Below are 19,578 nucleotides of genomic sequence, written 5' to 3'. Positions count from 1 at the left end.
GCACCCACCCATTGACATTTCGAAGCCCAGGTAGTCCTCAGCCAATGTGGTGGTCTCCCCATCCTGGAACGGGGTCGCACCACTTACCTTACATGTCTCCGATTTCTGAGGTGCCGCAGAAGCATCAACCCCCCGACACTCCTGCCAGACGCAGCGAGACTTTCGTGTCCCCTACTTCTGAGGTGCCGCAGAGGTATCTGCCCCCCGACACTCCTGCCAGGCCTCACCAGACTTCAGTCATTCTAACACTACCGACCATGCGTACCATGCGAGACTTACTTGTGTGCTCACCCATACACTCGGTCCCTCATTCTGTGGGGGTATTACGAGTAATACCCCCAACTCCCATTCGCTTGCACCACATGTGCACCACTTGGGGTGTGTGGGTACCACCCACTGCCACCCGCTTGTTGCCTAAGCAGCCCTCACTCTGTGGAACCTTCACATGCTCCGTTAACGACCTGGCTAATTGTTTCACCCCCAGGTCATTCATCCCCTCGGCACGGGTCGCCTGACACCTTGGGGTTCAGGTTAGGGGCTTGTATGCTTTAAGCGGCACACGGTCGCTTGTTAAGGTTCGCTTGCGGATATGTGGTTTTTGGGAGGGAATTAACAGCGCCCCCTGTTAACCCCACCACCTCCTAGGCAGAACCCCCTGACTCACAGACGGCTGGGGAGGGGTCGTCAAGCCCTTGGACATGGTCCCTGCTGCCCGCAAGCAGGAGGGATATGACGAAGAAGTTGTGAACGGTGCACGGAAATTAGGGCGTCGCACCCGCGGAGTGCTACCCAGCCGATTGTCGGATTATGTGGTAGGCGTCGTCAGGCAGCAGCAGGAGGATTCAACGACATTTCGTCAAGCAGTAGTCAGTCAAGAGCGAGATTCGTGGAAGGCGGCGATGGCCAGCGAAATTCAGTCGCACAAGCAAAACGGGACGTGGGAGTTAGTGCCGCTTCTGAAGGGCAAGAAAGTGGTAGGCAGCCATTGGGTATATAAAATCAAAAGGAAGGAATCCAACAAAGTGGCGCGGATCGTTGCCCAGGGGCTCACGCAATGCTACGGAGTCGATTACGACAAAGTGTTCGCCCCTGTGACCAAGCATGCCACACTACGGGTCCTGCTGTCTATGGCGGCGAAGAGTAGGATGGTGCTGAAGCATTTAGATGTGCACACCGCGTATCTCTACGGAGACATAGAAGAGGGGGCTCTATATACGCCAACCACTCGGCTACGAAGTTTGCGGCAAGGGGGAGATCGTTTGCCGGCTTCGCAGAAGTATTTACGGACTGAAATAATCCGCTGGATGTTGGAACCGGAAGCTAACCAGTGTTCTGACGAAAATGGGATTCCAAGCAAGGATGGCAACGTGGCAACCAGAAATGGCCTCAGAGTTTACCTGATCGTTTATGTCGATGATTTTCTCATTGGGTCAGAAAGCGAGGCAGAGATTTCCCATGAGTCGGCATTTCGAGATTGTTGACCTCGGCGACGTGAAGCACTTCCTACATCTGGAAGTACAGAAAGGGAATGACACGTTCTGTGTCAGTCTGGCCAATTATATCGATAAGCTGGTTGCACGCGTAGGTATAAGCGAAGCGAAAGATACAAGAACGCCCATGGATCAGGACTATCTGAGAAACGAGGTTGAGAGCAAACCGTGCGAAGATGGTACGAAGTACCGAAGCGTGGTTGGTGCTCTTCTCATCAACATTATGTGTAAATACGTTCAGCTATGTTAGTTAAATAAATCGCCCATTCTGTCCGTGAATGTCCGCTGTGTTCCGCGATCATTTTCAGCTTCCGAAGTCAGTACGCGAGTGTCCACTATTTCCGATTTCCGATTACTCTTGCTCTGAAAAAAATTTTGACCCCTTGACCATACTGTTAAGGTCGAAAAAATGTATGTGAATAAAAGTGGAGGACCTAATAAAATAAAAGAAGAGCTGCTCCATCTTCCATCTAGCTGAAAATATATTCATCTCACCTCATCATAAAGAAATATGGCCCCAATTTCGTCGCTTCTTTTTGCTAACACGCACACTGCTGACAAAAATTCAAAAACATGAAACAAATAAAATACCTTTTCATTGATTTGTTTTTCGTGGGATGAATATCGGAGCTATGAGATGAAGTCCAGGAGCAGTAACTCTACTAATTCTTACGCCAAGTGAGTACATTCGAATAAACAAGCTACAATAACAATTTTCCATTTATATGGAAAGCTGTTAAGACTATGGATCCATTTTCCTCCAATCGCGATTATTTTGTCTTCGTGAAATAGAAGCATTTTTCTTAAAACTATACTACGCAATTATTATTGCAACATGCCGCCCTGATGAAGCGCTAGCCAAGGAAAGAATGTAACGCTAATTAGCTTGAAAACTTTGCTGTACTTGCACCATTGAGTAGAGTGAAATTCAAATTCGAACGTTCAAGTTACTAACACATACCAACCATATGGGCTTCCACATTTTTTTTCTCCCGTACTGTTGCGACGTGATATGGCAACTGAATGCGAGGTAGGGATGTTCTCTCCAAATACTTCTTTTATCATACGGTGTATTTTCCTAAGAAATTATGAGGATCCCTATCCACCAGCGAGAGGACTCATTTGGGAAAGTTTGCCTTATATGAAATTTCATACGTCTAAATTAAGCCAAGTAGGATGTAATTTTCATTCAACTGTATGGATTGCAGCATCGACAGTAGGAAGAGGCAGCCGTTTTCCCCGGCTACACCAACCGACGACGACGTTCGAACGTGTAAAAATATGACGAATGAAAAACCTTTCGCATCGACAACGTCGTAGTCGTCTGTGCGTTGCTACACCTCAAACTTTTACTCCAAGTGAACACTTTTCCCCTCCTCCAACCAACCACGCACCTCACGAACTGCTGCCGGTATCGATGGAGAATGCGAAAGTGTAATTTATTTTTAATTAGGTATTCTGCCTTAATTAATAATAAATTAATTAATTATAGAGAGCTGAACAAGACGTCAAGGAAAAAAGGGGGAAACATGTGTGAGTGCCTCACGAGGGAGCGCGATGTGAGGAAAAGCTTGGAAAATGAAACTTTTTCCCCGTTGAAGGACTAGAATTTCAGACACGTCATAATTACCTTGCTTCGTTGTTGTGATCGAGTATGTGGCGCGTTCAACTAGAATATTGTGTGGAGTGTTTTTTCCAACTGAGTTGCGATAGGTTATTTTATACGTAATTAAGGAATTTTGCATATGGATGTGAGTGAGTTATTAACCCTGGAGTGGAACTGAATTTTTTTTTATTCATTGTTTTGCTGGATAGCTGCTTATGAAGAGTATGCACAGTAAATGCTTAACTCATTGGGTCTTCGGAAGTGCTTTTCGTATTTTTTGAGTTCATTTGTTTTCCGCTCCATGAATCAGGAAAGTTAATTATTTATTTATTTTCAGACTAATGCCAGAATGGCAGTGTATTAAAGGCTTCTCCATTCCGCTCAGTGCATGGCTGCACGTCGCCAACCACGCAAATCCGCAAATCGTCCTCCACTTGATCGATCCACCTTGCCCGTTGCGCAGTCCGCCTTCTTGTTCCCGTAGGATCGTTGTCGAGAATCATTTTCACCGGATTACCATCCGACACTCTGGCTACGTGCCCGGCCCACCGCAGTCGTTCGATTTTCGTGGTGTGAACGATGGATGGTTCTCCCAACAGTTGATGAAGCTCGTTTATTCGCCTCATCCACGTATCGTCCGCCATCTGCACAACACAATAGATGATACGCCGCACTTTCTTTTCGAAATATCCAAGTGCGCGTTGGTCCTTCTCGAGCATCGTTCAGATCTCGCATCCGTAGAGAACAACCGGTCTAATAAGCGTTTTGTAGGTAGTCAGTGTGGTACGGTGGCGAACTCTTGTAAAAACAATGAGTGAAATCCTATCGGCTCTATCGCCCTGCTGACATGTTTAGCATGTTTTATAAACTTCACCGTCCTGTGCGCCCACCTTTGCCAGCGAGTCCGCCTTCTCATTGCCGTAGATTGAGCAGTGAGATGGGACCCAAGTAGCGCACTTGTCACATATCAGTTACTGTAACTCATATGCGACCAAATTCAGTCACATTGGAGTTGCTGCAACCAAATCGATCTGAACTGTGCTACTAGGGGACCCAAACAAAGGTAATCTTGAATGATATTTCGACCAAAACACGCATCTGCTCTCTTATGTTTGTAAGAAAGTAAGATGCGTGCTTAACAGGTTTCATCGACCATAGAACTAAGACTATCCGAGAAGATGAAATAATGGTCTACGGGCTGATTGGAAATTATCCCCAAAGTGAAGTTAATTGCTGCCAGCTCAGCAACATAAACCGAACACGGTTCCTGAAGTTTCCGGAAGGTGGTTGAAGTTCCATTGAAAACACCGAAGCCAGTGGATCCGTTAATTCGAGAACCATCAGTGAAGTATCTGTTGTTGCAATTGACATGTTTTTCTGAAAAAAGGGAGGGAATAGATATTTGTCGAAGATGATCTGGTATTCTTTGAATAGCGTATTTCATGGACAGATCGTATTCAATTGAGGAACTGTCGTTGGTGAAGTGAACTCGAGGTGGATTATAACACGGAAGACAAAGATCTGAAGAAATGTAGTTGAGATAGACTCTAAGGAATCTTGAACGACAAGTCAGTTCAAACATTTTATCGAAGTTATCTAAGACAAGTGTGTTACTTGTTCCACATTTGACGAGTATTCTAATTGAGAGCTCCCAGTAACGGTGCTTTAAAGGAGTGACTCCAGCAAGCACCTCCAGGGTCATGTTATGCGTTGAATGCATGCAGCCAAGGGCAATACGCAAACAACGATACTAAATTCGTTCCAATTTGATCAGGTGGCAATCAGCTGCTGAGAGGAAGCAGAAAGAGCCATACTTTAAATCAGAGAGAATAGTCGTTCTATAGAGTTTGATGAGGTCTTCCGGGTGAGCACCCCACCAGGTTCCGGAGATAGAACGTAGAAAATGGATCCTTTTCCGGCATTTCTCTATCAAATACTCAATATGAAGTCTCCAGGTGCATTTAGAATCAAACACGACCCCAAGGTTGTTACGGTTGGTTTTATGTTGTTCGAATAGTTGTAAATATTCGATCGTGTCTGTATCATTTGTGCTATTTTGTGTATGTTTTATTTGTTGATTCAGTGTCTGGACTGAAGAGGAAAGCCTGAAAGTAGGCAATAAAATATTTAGTTGTGATTTGTCCCTAGTTTGTTCCAGACACAGACATCGAATCGTTGATGCCAAATGGCATTAATTGATTCGAGGTGCCCAAATAGGATAAGAATCCTACACAAAGGCTCAGCTATGAATACAGCAAACTAATTGCTGTGAACAAAAGCGCGATGCACAATAAAAATATATCTGCAGGATTTGGCTGATGGACCAAAATCTCATATGAAACCTCGTCATTTTCCGTAGTAGGCACCACCTAGCCGTCTCTCTCAGGGCACCAGGAGAGAACGTGCATTATTTAATTTGTTAATTGTTACATGTTGATTGTAACGTGAATCAACAAATAAAACATACACAAAATAGCACAAATGATACAGACACGATCGAATATTTACAACTATTCGAACAACATAAAACCAACCGTAACAAGGTATTTAGAAGATAAAGATTGGTGGATGTCATCTTTCAACAGCTTTAGTTTCAGTTGAGCAGGGTACCGCTTCTTAGTAAACACAATCAATTGAGTTTTTTGCGGTGAAAACTCTATTCCCAAATTTCTGGCCCAAACAGTCAGATTATCTAGGGTACTTTGCAATGGTCCTTGCAAGAAAGCTGCACATGGACCTCTTAGAGAGACCACGGCATCATCTGCAAGTTGTCTGAGCGTGCATTGTCCTTCCAAACAATTGTCAATATATTTAACATAGAAATTATAAAGCAAGGGACTTAAACATGATCCTTGGGGAAGGCCCATGTAGCTATTTCTGGAAGTTGTCAGAGTGCCGAGTGTGAAGTTCATTTGCTTATCTGACAACAAATTATACAAGAAATTGTTCAAAATAACGGGTAATCCACTACTGTGCAGATTGTCTGACAGTACTTCTATGGAAACTGAATCAAAAGCGCCCTTAATATCCAAAAATACTGAAGCCAATTGCTCCTTGTGCGCAAAGGCCAGCTGGATATCTGAAGAGAGCAACGCTAGACAATCGTTTGTTCCTTTACCTTTTCGAAAACCAAAATGAGTATTTGAGAGTAATGCATTTTGTTCGACCCAATGGTCGACTCTTGAAAGGATCATTTTCTCTAATAACTTTCTCATGCATGATAGCATGACAATCGGTCGGTATGAATTGTGATAAGATGCTGGTTTCCCAGGCTTTTGAATAGCTATTACTTTGACCTGTCGCCATTCAGGTGGCACAATGTTGTACTCCATGAACAGTTGTACAGGTCAAGTAATCGTCTTTTTGCGATATCTGGGAGGTTTTTAAGAAGATTGAATTTGATGTTATCGCATCCCGGAGCAGAGTTATTCGATGAAAGAAGACACATAGAAACGCATAGGTTGGTGCGTATATGGGAGTATGTCGGACAACCGTGAAGCAAATCATTTCAACTACCATATTTGCGAGTGCGACCCAGGAGCTTAGTGCTTAGTGAATACTTTGATGCAGAAGAAGTTGGATTAAGGAAGATGGAATATCTTAAGCCAGACGATGCGAAAAGAGCACGGAGGATTCTGAAATAAACCACTCATAGATAAGGTAACCGTTTCGTAACAGGGCTGTTGTGGAAACACGATGAAATCGAGCTTCACGACAGCTTCCCAATGGCTCTACAACGATTGAAGTGTTGAAGAAAACCTGCACAGACAACTGCAGGAATATCAGGACGAAGGTTATGCGCACCGTGCCACCGAACCTTCCGTTGGGTGCCGTTAAGAGAAGCCTTCTAAGAAGCCAACGAAGGTACAATTGATTTGGGCCGATGCCGAGGCCGATGCAGTGAAAGTAGAAGGGGTGCCGCTGAACACATTTCTTCTGCCATGAGCCGATTTCTCCGTACCACTATCCTCGGTTCTGTTCCGTTATCGTCAATTTCCAGTGGCAGTCTGTGGTGACTAAAAAGAAATGTTTCATAAAATAAAGGTCATCGCTGCTGACCGTCAAGCCCAGCGTTTTCTATAGCGCGATACCAAGAAGAAAAATTCTCGTGATGGACGTCTTGACTTTTGGATCGACCAGCTCACCTTCATCTGCTTAATTCATGAAGAATAAAAATGCGCAGGAGCATGAGGCCCAGTTGCCAAGGGCAACAGAAGGAATCGTAACATCACGTTACGTGGATGATTACCTCGATAGTTTCGAGAGGACGCAGCAAGCCAAATCAACAGAGCAGGTTTGTTATGTACACAGCAAGGGCGTTATGTACACAGCAATCCGTAATTGGTTAAGCAATTAGAAAGAAGTTTTGGAGCCTCTGGGTGAATGCTCGAAGGTAACGACAAAAGACTTGACAGCTGCAGGCGACGGTGAATCGGAAATAGTGTTGGGAATGCTCTGACACACGGAAACGGATATGCTGCGGTTTTCTACCATGTTTCGGACCGAAATAGTTGCTCTCATTCTTTCGAGAAGTGGACCGACCGAAAGACAAATACTCAGAACCGTAATGAGTTTTTTCGATCCGCTCGGGCTCCTCGCGTCTTTCTTGGTGCACGGCAAAATAATCATGCAGGATGTATGGCGAAGCGGTATCAAGTGGGACGAATACGTGGATGAACGGATCGAGCGACATTGGCAAAAATGAATCGAGTTATTGGACGTAGTAGAAACAATACGGATACCTCGATGTTACTTCACGAAAGTTTGCACTAAACAATATGAAACGCTGCAAGCACATTTGTTCGTAGATGCCAGTGAGGCGGCATAGTAGCAGCAGAAGTATTAGAACGCTAGTGTCACTATAGTCACTTTAATTATTTTGCCAAATTATGCTTCAACAAGCTTCAATTGGCCATAATTTATGCATCATGTTGTAGTGCATGTTTGGTTCTATCACCAACATCGGTTTGACACTTGTAGTACCGGTACTTTGGCTGCCATGTCAAAGCAACCTAGATGTTAGTCACGCGAACAGCAACGACATTAGCAATCTTATACTTCTGAATCAACTGGCGGCATATTCCACCGTTGTATACTTCAGGATCATTGACACAGAAGGCATTCCACAATGTTCACTCGTGACAGCAAAAACACAAGTTGCTCAGTTAAAGTATGTGACAATTCCGCGTTTGGTGTTGATGGCCGCTGTCCTGAGAGCTCGTTTGCTAACGTTCGTGGAAGAAAATCACACGATTCCCGTTCAACAACGCTTCTGTTGGTCTGATTCCAATACAGTCTTGGCATGGCTTCGCTCTGAACATCGCCGTTATAAGCAATTCGTTGATTTTCGCGTAGGAGAAGTCTTAACGTTAAGCAAGGTGAACGAGTGGTGGTGGGTTCCAAGCAAACTTAACATCGCAGATGAGGCTACCAAATGGGGCAGAAGGCCTTGCTTTGATGCCTGTAGTCGTTGGGTTCAAGGACCAGAGTTTATTTGTATGCCGGAGGAGTTTTGACCAAAGGTTGTTTCTCCGATTATCTCCACAGAAGAAGAATTACGTTCGTGACACTTGTTTCACGAAGTAGTTACACCATTCATCGATTTCGAACGCTTTTCCAACTGGAACCGACTACTGCGAGCGGTTGCATTCTTTTTCCACCTTTTCGCCGTCTGTAAAGCCAATAAATCAAATTCTAAAGTTGGAAAAGAACTGACTTATAAACATCTTCCGGTAAAACAGCAAAAATCACTTGTTAAGTCAAGCTCTTTTTACAAACTCACGCCTATGCTAAACCCAACTGGAATTCTGCTTAGAGACAGCCGCACTGCAACGGCACGTGTTGATTCATTTGACCTCAAGTATCCTATCCATTCTACCACGAAAATACTATGTTACTTTCTTAATTGTGGATTACTACCATAGGAACTAGGAAGTACCTTTACTAAGGGTATGCGATAACACACTTTTTCCTAACGAAACGAAACGAAACGAAATTCAAAAATCCATGTTGATTCGACACAAAACGAATCGAAATATAGGTTTACTTTCGAGACTTCGAAACGATACGAAATTAAGGTCCATTTAATTCGAAATTTTACGAAACGAAACGAATTTTTATTAAATTGGTTTTACATTAAGTACAGAATTTTGATTTCACTGTTCAAAGTTAAATAACTGTTTTGCGACCAACAGAGTTATTATAACAGAAGAAACAGTCTGTGATAAATCGCGTTCCCGTTTATATACCATTGGCGATTAGGCAATACCCCAGCATTTGTGCCGTTTTCAAAGGAATACATCGTGGAGCGCGTGCTCCCGAATCTGATCAATCAGTTCAATTTTATGTTAGTAAGTATAAAAAAGAATAGAAATTGTGTAATTTTTTGTTTCAAATTTGGTTAAAAACCTTATTTTACATAAGAATTACCTATGTGATTGTACAGAAGCATACTTCATATTGACTTATCAGCGTGCATAGATTTATTTTTTAACCAGTGGGATACTCCACCGTGCGTATACGCAAATAAAGAATTCATATTAGCATTCATTTGCTCACTAGAAGAATCCTTTGAACCTTTCTAAAAGGACAAAGATATGTATTTTATATAGTATTTCACAAATGTGACTGCAACATTTTTTACGGCTGCAGTTTGCCAGATATAAAATAATTTTCCTTTCTCATACAAAAAGTTGTAACAAAAGGCTGTCGTTCATTTCAAATTCAAACTTTTTATTTGAGGCTCGGCCCATAGTCTTATATACAATCAGCTCGACGAACTGATCTATTGTCTGTTTATCCTTGTAATGTGTTTGTGGAATGTGGAATGATGAAATGCAATAATGAGGAATGCAAAAATTGTTGCCAAATTTTCATCATCAACCGACTTCAATTAAGTACAAGAAATAGCTGTTATGGTCAGTTTGGGCTGAAGTAATCATGAGTAAAGAACTCAGAAATTTTAATGATCTTCCAACCCGTCCTGGATTTTTTTTTTCCAAAGTTCATTCAAAGCTCTAGAAATTTCCACGACTCTGCAATAATCCTTAGAGTAGAGTGGGGCAAGAGTGCGTGTGGGGTACGTTTTCGATTTTTTTTTAACGATCCGTGCTGTTCATGTGGAGGTCGCGTACAACCTGTCTACTCTTTCATGCATGGCTTGCATCCGCAGATTCATATGCCGTAAAGGAGCACCATTAGAGATATACTGCGATAATGGTCGGAATTCCGTCGGAATAGTATTCTGCAAGAACAGATTAGGCGCATCGACGAATCTGCTGCAGCAACTTTTACGAATGCGGAGACGAAGTGGTTCTTCATACCACCATCCGCTCCCCACATGGGATGCTCATGGAAGTGTCTGGTACGCTCAGTCAAGACAGCGCTAATGAGTATACCAAAGGACAGGAAATTCGACGATGAAGCTTTGCTGACTCACTTGATGGAGGCTGAATCTATCGTAAACTACCGTCCTCTTACATACTTGCCGCTTGATTCCCTGGAACAAGAGGCACTAACCCCAAACCATTTTCTTCTGGGCAGTTCGAATGGCGTTGAGCAACCATCAGTCGAGTTGGGGTGTCCCAAAAAAATACTTCGCAACACTTGGGTTCTCATTCAAGAGAACTTGGACCATTTCTGAAAACGAAGCAAGATCCGTTAATACCGGGGACTTAGTGGTATCATCGAGGACAACAAACGAAATGGGTGGACGCGTGGACGAGTTCTGGATGTAGTAAAAGGGACAGACCTCTAACGGATTGTTTCGAAGACCAGTTTCAAAATTAGCAGTGTTGGATGTCGCAGGTCCTAGTAACGATGGTGTTATCACTCATCCTTACGGAGAGGGGAATGTTGGCGATCCAGTATAGAATTTGGCAGCTTTTGCGAAATCGAAATAGAAAAATGCCATGTCAATAGCGATAACAGCAATAACAACAATAGCGAGTTGATTGAATTGCAACAATATAAATGACCGCATGCACAGTGCTGATAAATTTATAGTGTATAATTCTCTTTAAAATTGTTTAAAAATCCTATAACTAATTGATTTCTATTGAAATAGGTCAATCAGTGGATAGTTTATAGCTCTGGATACAGGTTTACTTAAATTATTTTTTCTCAAGTTTAACTTGTAGGTTAGATAAAATGTAGAGCTGGAGATTATTTTCTAAAGATAAAACTATGTTCCATAGGTATCCCAGGTACCACGTCCAACTAAGAGCTAACATCCTTATCAGCTACTGATAAATAATCCAGGTGTATGCAATATTTATAATCTATCATCCTCACGTAACTAAATTATTGTGTATCTTGTAGGAAGAAACCAAGTTTTAAAATAGATACCTTGTTCGCGGAATGGGAATCACCTAATACCAAACCGAATTTGTAATACTTCCTATACTGTTCTCAAATTGAAATTCTAATTAATAAATATGCATTTTAGCTTAAAGCAACACGCTAAACAGAACCGGTGCTGTATCATTCCTGAACACATATGATATTTGATATGATATGATATGATATGTATTCTGTCCATTCGGTTGCCAAACTAAAAAGCAATTCCTAACGGCAAACAGGATGCGAATTCGCAGTAAGGTACACCGGGGCAAGTTGAAACGGTTTTTTCAAAGTTGAAATTCGAAGTGCTGTAAAAAAAATCACCCTTTGATATATTTTGAATCCATTTGCGGTGTTTGCTAGTTCGGGCCAAATATTATACATGAAAAATAAGCAAACTTAACAAACTTTTTTATAAATATTTTTTTTTATTTGAATTATTTTATTATATGCATCGTTTTTTTTTTCGCGGGGCAAGTTGAAATACTGCTTTATATTCAGACGAAAGCTAATTTTGCTGTATTAATAACAAAATGTATGTATGTACAAAATGTATGTATGTATGTACAGTGAGACTCAAGAAGCACGAGGTTGTAAAGGTGACTATAATACTGCCAGGATTCGCATAAGAGTCCCATGTAAGTTTTTGACGATTTTGATTTTCCTTCAGAAACTAGCTTAAAATTGTCTCCTGTTTAAGAAAAACTGATAAAATAGTAGGCTTTGTTCTACAAATTTGAAAACAAATCCCACTTTTGTTGTATCATGTCGATATTTACTCTCATAAAAATCAGATTCCAGATTTTGATAGGTACACACAAAATAAACTTAAGTGTAGTCCATTTAATTGTGGGACAATTAACACGGATTAATGCGGATTAAAAATAATATGTAAATTTTTTGGAAAGATTCCATTTTTTTTTCAATTTATTAGATTTTTTTTTTGTATTTCTCCATGTAAAATAAGTTTGATAAATTCATCGGCAAATTATTCAAGTTGGCAAAAATGACATTGGACTCTTATGCATTTCAACTTGCCCCGGTGTACCTTAAGTCCTCTAATATTCTTTTAGGCTACCGACACAAAACTACAATTAAAACCAATTTGTAAATATAAACGTATCTAAGACAACTATATAGCTGCCCTATACTCAAAGGTATCCATTCTAATAGTGGTTTTGAAAACCTTTATATATAAACTCATCAGATCATATAGCATTTAAAAATGGTATACTTCTGATATACTTCTTTACAGCTTTTTGCGATCTATCTTAAAACAAATTTAAAGAAAAGTTGCATTTTAGAATTGGTAAACAAAACATTATGATTGCAAAATAATCAATATCAGAATGGAACAAAGGATCTCTTTTCACCATGCACTACCGTGTTTCATAATGTACATATAATTGATTTAAAACCGAACTCGAACGACTAATTTTACTGCGGTCCTAATTTTTCAGTAGAAAGTTGGAAAAATAATAACTGTTGCACCTACGCCGATAGGAAATTATTATTTTATTATTTGATGATTTTTAATTTCTGAGCATTTTTAGATGCCCAATTATGTAACACAAGCATATGCTCATTCCGTGCCGATAGTTCGAACGAGCCAGACGTGTGTGCTGTGTCTCATCGCGGCTTGTGTTCGGTAGTGAAAAGGCTATTGTGTTGTGCTCCTACCTACGGATCCAAGGCGATCGCTGTCGGCGAGTGAAGTAGCTGCTTCTGGCGACGCCAGTGAAGCAGGCTATTGTTACTGCTGCTACCTACAGCAGCAGGGGCAGATAAGTGGCAAAACTTTTTATTGTTCTCCCTTCTGTTTGATACAGAGTGGGACTGCTTAGAATTAATCGAATTAGTTTTTTAAAGTTTTTTTTTTTCTAATTTGCTTTTAGTTTTAAGTTAGTATAAGCATAATTATCCTTCCACCTTGCGAGGTGAGAATGGAGGCGGAGATTGGAGAAGGCAATGTGCCTGCTAAAGATGGAGGGCGCACTCGATTGTACCATGCGGCTTCGCCTGGGCCTTGGGTTGTTTACTTTCGGCAGAAAGTAAAAAGCCTAGATTTTCTCGGCATTAAACGAGATTTGACGCGTCGTTTTCCGAAGCTTGATTTTAGCCAGATCAACAGGAACAAACTACGCATCACCGCACCTACATACCAGGTGGCGAATGAAATTGCTGGCGACAGGGCGTACAATGTTGAATATATGGTTTATGTCCCCTCGCGGGAGGTCGAAATTGAAGGTGTGATCAACGCAGCGAGCCTGACTTGCAAGGATGTACTTGCGGGAAAAGGCCGCCTAAAGAATGCAATATGTAGTCTACCGTGGATATTCTGGACTGCAAGGAATTGCATTCAGCAGCCACGGTAGATGGAAAGAAGGTATATTCAAGTCAGGTTCGCTTCGGGTGACGTTCGCCGGTTCGATGCTCCCAAAATATGTTGATATTGAAAACATGCTATTTCCGGTGCGTCTTTTTGTGCCAAGGGTATTTAATTGTACCAATTGCAAACAACTTGGTCACACTGCCGAGTTTTGTGACAACAAACCACGTTGTGGTAAATGTTCTGAAAGGCATCGGGAGGAGTCCTGCCAGCAACAGGCAACAAAATGTGCTTATTGTGGTTTGAATCCTCCCCATGGTTTGCAGGAATGCCCGGTGTACAAAAAGCGCACCCAAAAAGTGAAGCGCTCGTTGGTACAGCGCTCCAAGCAGTCGTATGCGGAAATGGTTAAGTCGCAAGACACATCCGCCACAGCCACTGCATCGACTGCTATTTCAGCCACCGTTCGTGTAAGTGATTATTATGATTCCATATCCATTGATGAATTGGACTCTGACGCAGCCGATATGGATGATCCTGCGGAGGTACACGTGCCCGAAAGAGGAAGCAACCGTCTTCCCCAGGATCGCGCCGCAAGAGAACAAAAATTCTCCACAAAAGCTTGGCAAAATCTGAAGGTAATGGGGGTTTATTTAACATCCCGAAGCAACCTGTTCCTACTGCTTCTTTTGATGCTAGTTGCAGTAAGACATTCCCGCCATTGCCAAAATCCGATGTTTCGAAGAAACATCCAGCTAGGAAGAATCAACGAAAGAAAAAAAGTAATTCGCACTTCTAGTAAAAGTATTACGTCCAAGCGAGGATTGATCTCCTTTAAGGACCTTGTGGACCGTTTTGAATTTATTTAATATTCCGAATTCATTGAGGCCTATCATTGACCTTTTTATACCAACAGTGGAAAGATATCTGAAGCAATTGACTGTTTCATGGCCCTTCTTGCAGGAATTGTATCTTTCGATGGATAATACGGTCAATACTCAAGATACAATCACTGTGCTGCAGTGAAACTGTCATAGTCTGGAAAATAAATTGGACGTGTTCAAGTTTTTGATTCGCTATTCTGATTGTGACATATTTGCACTCTGTGAAACATGGCTTTCTTCTGGAATTGAAATCAATTTCCACGATTTTAATATAATTCGTCAAGATCGGGATGATTATTTATGGTGGCATTCTTTTGGCGATCAAAAAATGCTACTCCTTCTACAGAATTCCCATTCCGACTGTTCCCGGCTTAGAAATCGTCGCATGCCAAGTAAATGTGAAGAATAAAGATCTTTGCATAGCTTCAGTGTACATTCCTCCAAATGCCTCTATTAATCGTCGACATTTTTGGAGCGCAGTCTCCCTCCTATCATCTCCAGTATTGATATTGGGTGATATGAACGCACATGGTATTGGATGGGGCGAAACGTATGACGATTATAGAGCGCCTATTTTCTATGATTTGTGTGACGATTTCAATTTGAATATTTTGAACACTGGTGAAGTAACTCGAATAGGACCAAATGGTCAACAAAGCCGTATTGATCTGTCTTTATGTTCAAATTCACTATCATTAGATTGCACGTGGAAGGTAATTCAAGATCCCCATGGTAGTGACCATATGCCGATAGTCACCACAATTAAGAGTGGCTATCAACAATCTGAGCCAGTTAATGTTCCTTTCGATCTCACGAAGAACATTGACTGGCAAAAATTTGCATCGGCGGTAAATATTGGTATTGAATCAACTGATACTCTTCCCCCTTTGGATGAATATCGATTCCTTACTGAGTTGATTCAAAAAAGCTTACTAGAAGCTCAGAAACGACGCGTTCCAAGTACATCTGTTATCAGAAGACCAGCCACTCCTGGATGGGATGATGAATGTACTAAGTTGTATTCTGAGAAATCTGATGCCTTCAAGGCCTTCCGTAAACACGGAAGGTCCGAGCTTTTTGAAGAGTATTTGAGGCTCGAAAGAAAACTCAAAAATCTTCTCAAGGCAAAAAAAACGTAGCTACTGGCGACGTTTTGTTGAGGGACTATCACGAGAAACCTCAATGACAACACTTTGGAAAACGGCTCGCAACATGCGGAACCGCATTTCCACCAATGAGAGTGAAGAATACTCCAATCGATGGATATTCAACTTCGCAAAAAGGTCTGCCCAGATTCCGTACCAGCAGAACCGCTATTTCGAGAATCAGTCACTGATCCCGGTTCTTTGGGTGGACCATTCACAATGCTGGAACTTTCTATGTCTCTTCTTTCATCGAATAACTCTGCTCCGGGATGCGATAACATCAAATTCAATCTTCTTAAAAACCTCCCAGATATCGCAAAGACGATTACTTGACCTGTACAACTGCTCAATCAAGCACAACGTAGTGCCACCTGAGTGGCGACAGGCCAAAGTAATAGCTATTCAAAAGCCTGAAACCAGCGTCTAATCACAATTCATACCGACCGATTGCCATGCTATCATGCATGAGAAAATTATTGGAGAAAATGATCCTTTCAAGAGTCGACCATTGGGTCGAACAAAATGCATTACTCTCAAATACTCAGTTTGGTTTTCGAAAAGGTAAAGGAACAAACGATTGTCTAGCGTTGCTCTCTTCAGATATTCAGCTGGCCTTTGCCCACAAGGATCAATTGGCTTCAGTATTCTTGGATATTAAGGGCGCTTTTGATTCAGTTTCCATAGAAGTACTGTCAGACAATCTGCACAGTAGTGGATTACCCGTTATTTTGAACAATTTCTTGTATAATTTGTTGTCAGAAAAACAAATGAACTTCACACTCGGCACTCTGACAACTTCCAGAAATAGCTACATGGGCCTTCCCAAGGATCATGTTTAAGTCCCTGCTTTATATTTTTTATGTTAAAGATATTGAAATTTGTTGGGAAGGAAAAGGCCCGCTCAGACACCTTGAAGATGATGCCGTGGTCTCTCTAAGAGGTCCATGTGCAGCTGTCTTGCAAGGACCATTGCAAAAGTACCCTGGATAATCTGACTGTTTGGGCCAAACATCTAGGGATCGAGTTTTTCACCGCAAAAACTCAGTTGGTTGTGTTTACTAGGAAGCGGTACCCAGCTCAACTGAAACTAAAACTGTTGAATGATGACATTAACCAATCTTTATCTTCTAAATACCTTGGGGTCGTGTTTGATTCTAAATGTACTTGGAAACTCCATTTTGAGTATTTGATACAAAATGCCGGAAAAGGATCCATTTTCTACGTTCTATCTCCGGAACCTGGTGGGGTGCTCACCCGGAAGACCTCATCAAACTCTATAGAACGACTATTCTCTCTGTTTTAGAGTATGGCTCTTTCTGCTTCCTCTCAGCAGCTGATTGCCACCTGATCAAATTGGAACGAATTCAGTATCGTTGTTTGCGTATTGCCCTTGGCTGCATGCATTCAACGCATAACATGAGCCTGGAGGTGCTTGCTGGAGTCACTCCTTTAAAAGCACCGTTACTGGGAGCTCTCACTTAGAATACTCGTCAAATGTGGAACAAGTAACACACTTGTTCTAGATAACTTCGATAATATGCTTGAACTAACTTGTCGTTCAAGATTCCTTAGAAGTCTATCTCAACTACATTTCTTCAGATCTTTGTCTTCCGTGTTATAATCCACCTCGAGTTCACTTCACCAACGACAGTTCCTCAATTGAATACGATCTGTCCATGAAACATGCTATTCAAGGAATACCAGATCATCTAAAAATATGAACATGTCAATTGCAACAGCAGATATTTCACTGATGGTTCTCGCATTAACGGATCCACTGGCTTCGGTGTTTTCAATGTAACTTCAACCACCTTCCGAAAACTTCAGGAACCGTGTTCGGTTTATGTTGCTGAGCTGGCAGCAATTAACTTCGCTTTGGGGATAATTTCCAATCAGCCCATAGACCATTATTTCATCTTCTCGGATAGTCTTAGTTCTATCGAGGCACTCCGGTCGATGAAACCTGTTAAGCACGCATCTTACTTTCTTACAAACATAAGAGAGCAGATGCGTGTTTTGGTCGAAAGATCATTCAAGATTACCTTTGTTTGGGTCCCATCTCACTGCTCAATCTACGGCAATGAGAAGGCAGACTCGCTGGCAAAAGGTGGGCGCACAGGAAGGTGAGGTTTATGATAGACAATACTCGAGCAACGAGTTTTTCCCATTAGTCCGTCAGAGTACTCTTCAAAGTTGGCAAAGAAATTGGACACACAACGAACTTGGACGGTGGCTATTTTCCATAGTTCCAAAAGTTTCTGGGCGAGCGTGGTTCAGAGGTGAGGACTTAAGTCGAGGCTTCATTCGCACGATGTCGAGGCTTATGTCCAATCGCTATTCACTAAACGCACATCTGTACAGAATAAACCTTGTCGATAGCAACTTATGTAGGTGCGGAGCCGGTTATGATGACATCGATCACGTAGTTTGGTCCTGCTCGGAAAACGATGCCTCCAGAGAGCAATTATTGGATACCCTAGTGGCCCGAGGTAAACAACTCTTCAGGGAAGTTCGAGATGTTTTGGGAGATCGTGATGTTGTCTATATGCAGGCCATTTATAGTTTTCTTTGTGCTTCTGACATAAAAATCTAACATTTTGTTTTTTTTTTCTTTCTTTAAAGTTTTTTTTTGTTCTGTCTCTGCCTTTTTGTTCCATAGAGCTCCATAGCTCTTGCCATCCGGAAGATGCTCCCAGTCGAACCATTCCTCGAGCACGACGACACGCCACATCGTCACTGACGCCAAATGTCCGGATGAGAAGCTGAAATTTCCTGATCCCAAATCCTAAGCCCCGTCCATCCTTAAACATTGTAAACTAACCTCGAGTCACCACGAGTACGCTGGCTTCTACCCCCGTCTTACTAACCGTATAATAAAATGATATTGATTGTATATATCACAAAGAACAATGGCTCCTTAAAGTATTATACACGCCTGAGCCTACCAAATAAACGAAATTGAAAAAAAAAAAAAAAACAAGCATATGCACATAACATTACGGCAATCTGGGTTTTATTATACAAGATTTTTTTAGATAAGATTATTTACCATTAAGAGGACAAGACTAGAGGGAAAAATGGACATGAGGCATAAAATGTCCCAAAGAATACAGGAAAGTTTGATAGTGCTGATTCGAAATGTTCGCTGAATTCGAAATTCTTGATAAACTTCTTATTAACATGGGTTTTCATGCGAAAACCATTATTTTCAATCTTCTATATTGTTTATTCTGTACTTTTCTATGTTGGCAGGACCCATTGAGCTTTTCTAGTCGTATACATAGTACAATAAATTTTGTTGTTCCAAACCACAATATCATGCTGATTTGCGGTGACATTAATGGTGTCGGAATGGTCATTAGCATCGCACTTGAAGGTGTTGAACCACATTCACGCAAAGCTACGCTAGACTTCAAGCTAGTAAACCTGTCTGTACACTATATAGACTTTTTGTACACATTCGTCAGACAATAATAATATCCATATTTTACCAGAGTCGCCCTCCTCCTCCGTGGCTGCGGTTGACCGCCTCGAAGCGACGTCGACGGGGCCGTCTTCCGGATCGAGTATGCAAAGCAGAAGGGATTCCTTTGAAGACTGCGCACCGGTTGGTCACGATTCAAAGTGGCCAACGTCGCCGCCGTCATTGCTGTCTAGAAGATGGGACCACCGCCGTACAGTCGTCCGCGGCACCGACCGCCTCCAAAGGAACACAATGCCCTAGGTCAAACAGAATACACAAGTGCCGAGCGCGGTCGGGCATTTTCCACGGAATCAGACTTCG

Source organism: Armigeres subalbatus, chromosome 2, assembly GCF_024139115.2.
Source record: "Armigeres subalbatus isolate Guangzhou_Male chromosome 2, GZ_Asu_2, whole genome shotgun sequence".
In the NCBI taxonomy this organism is placed as follows: Eukaryota; Metazoa; Arthropoda; class Insecta; order Diptera; family Culicidae; genus Armigeres; species Armigeres subalbatus.
The sequence above is the reverse complement of the archived record's forward strand: the minus strand, read 5'-3'. Positions refer to the sequence as shown.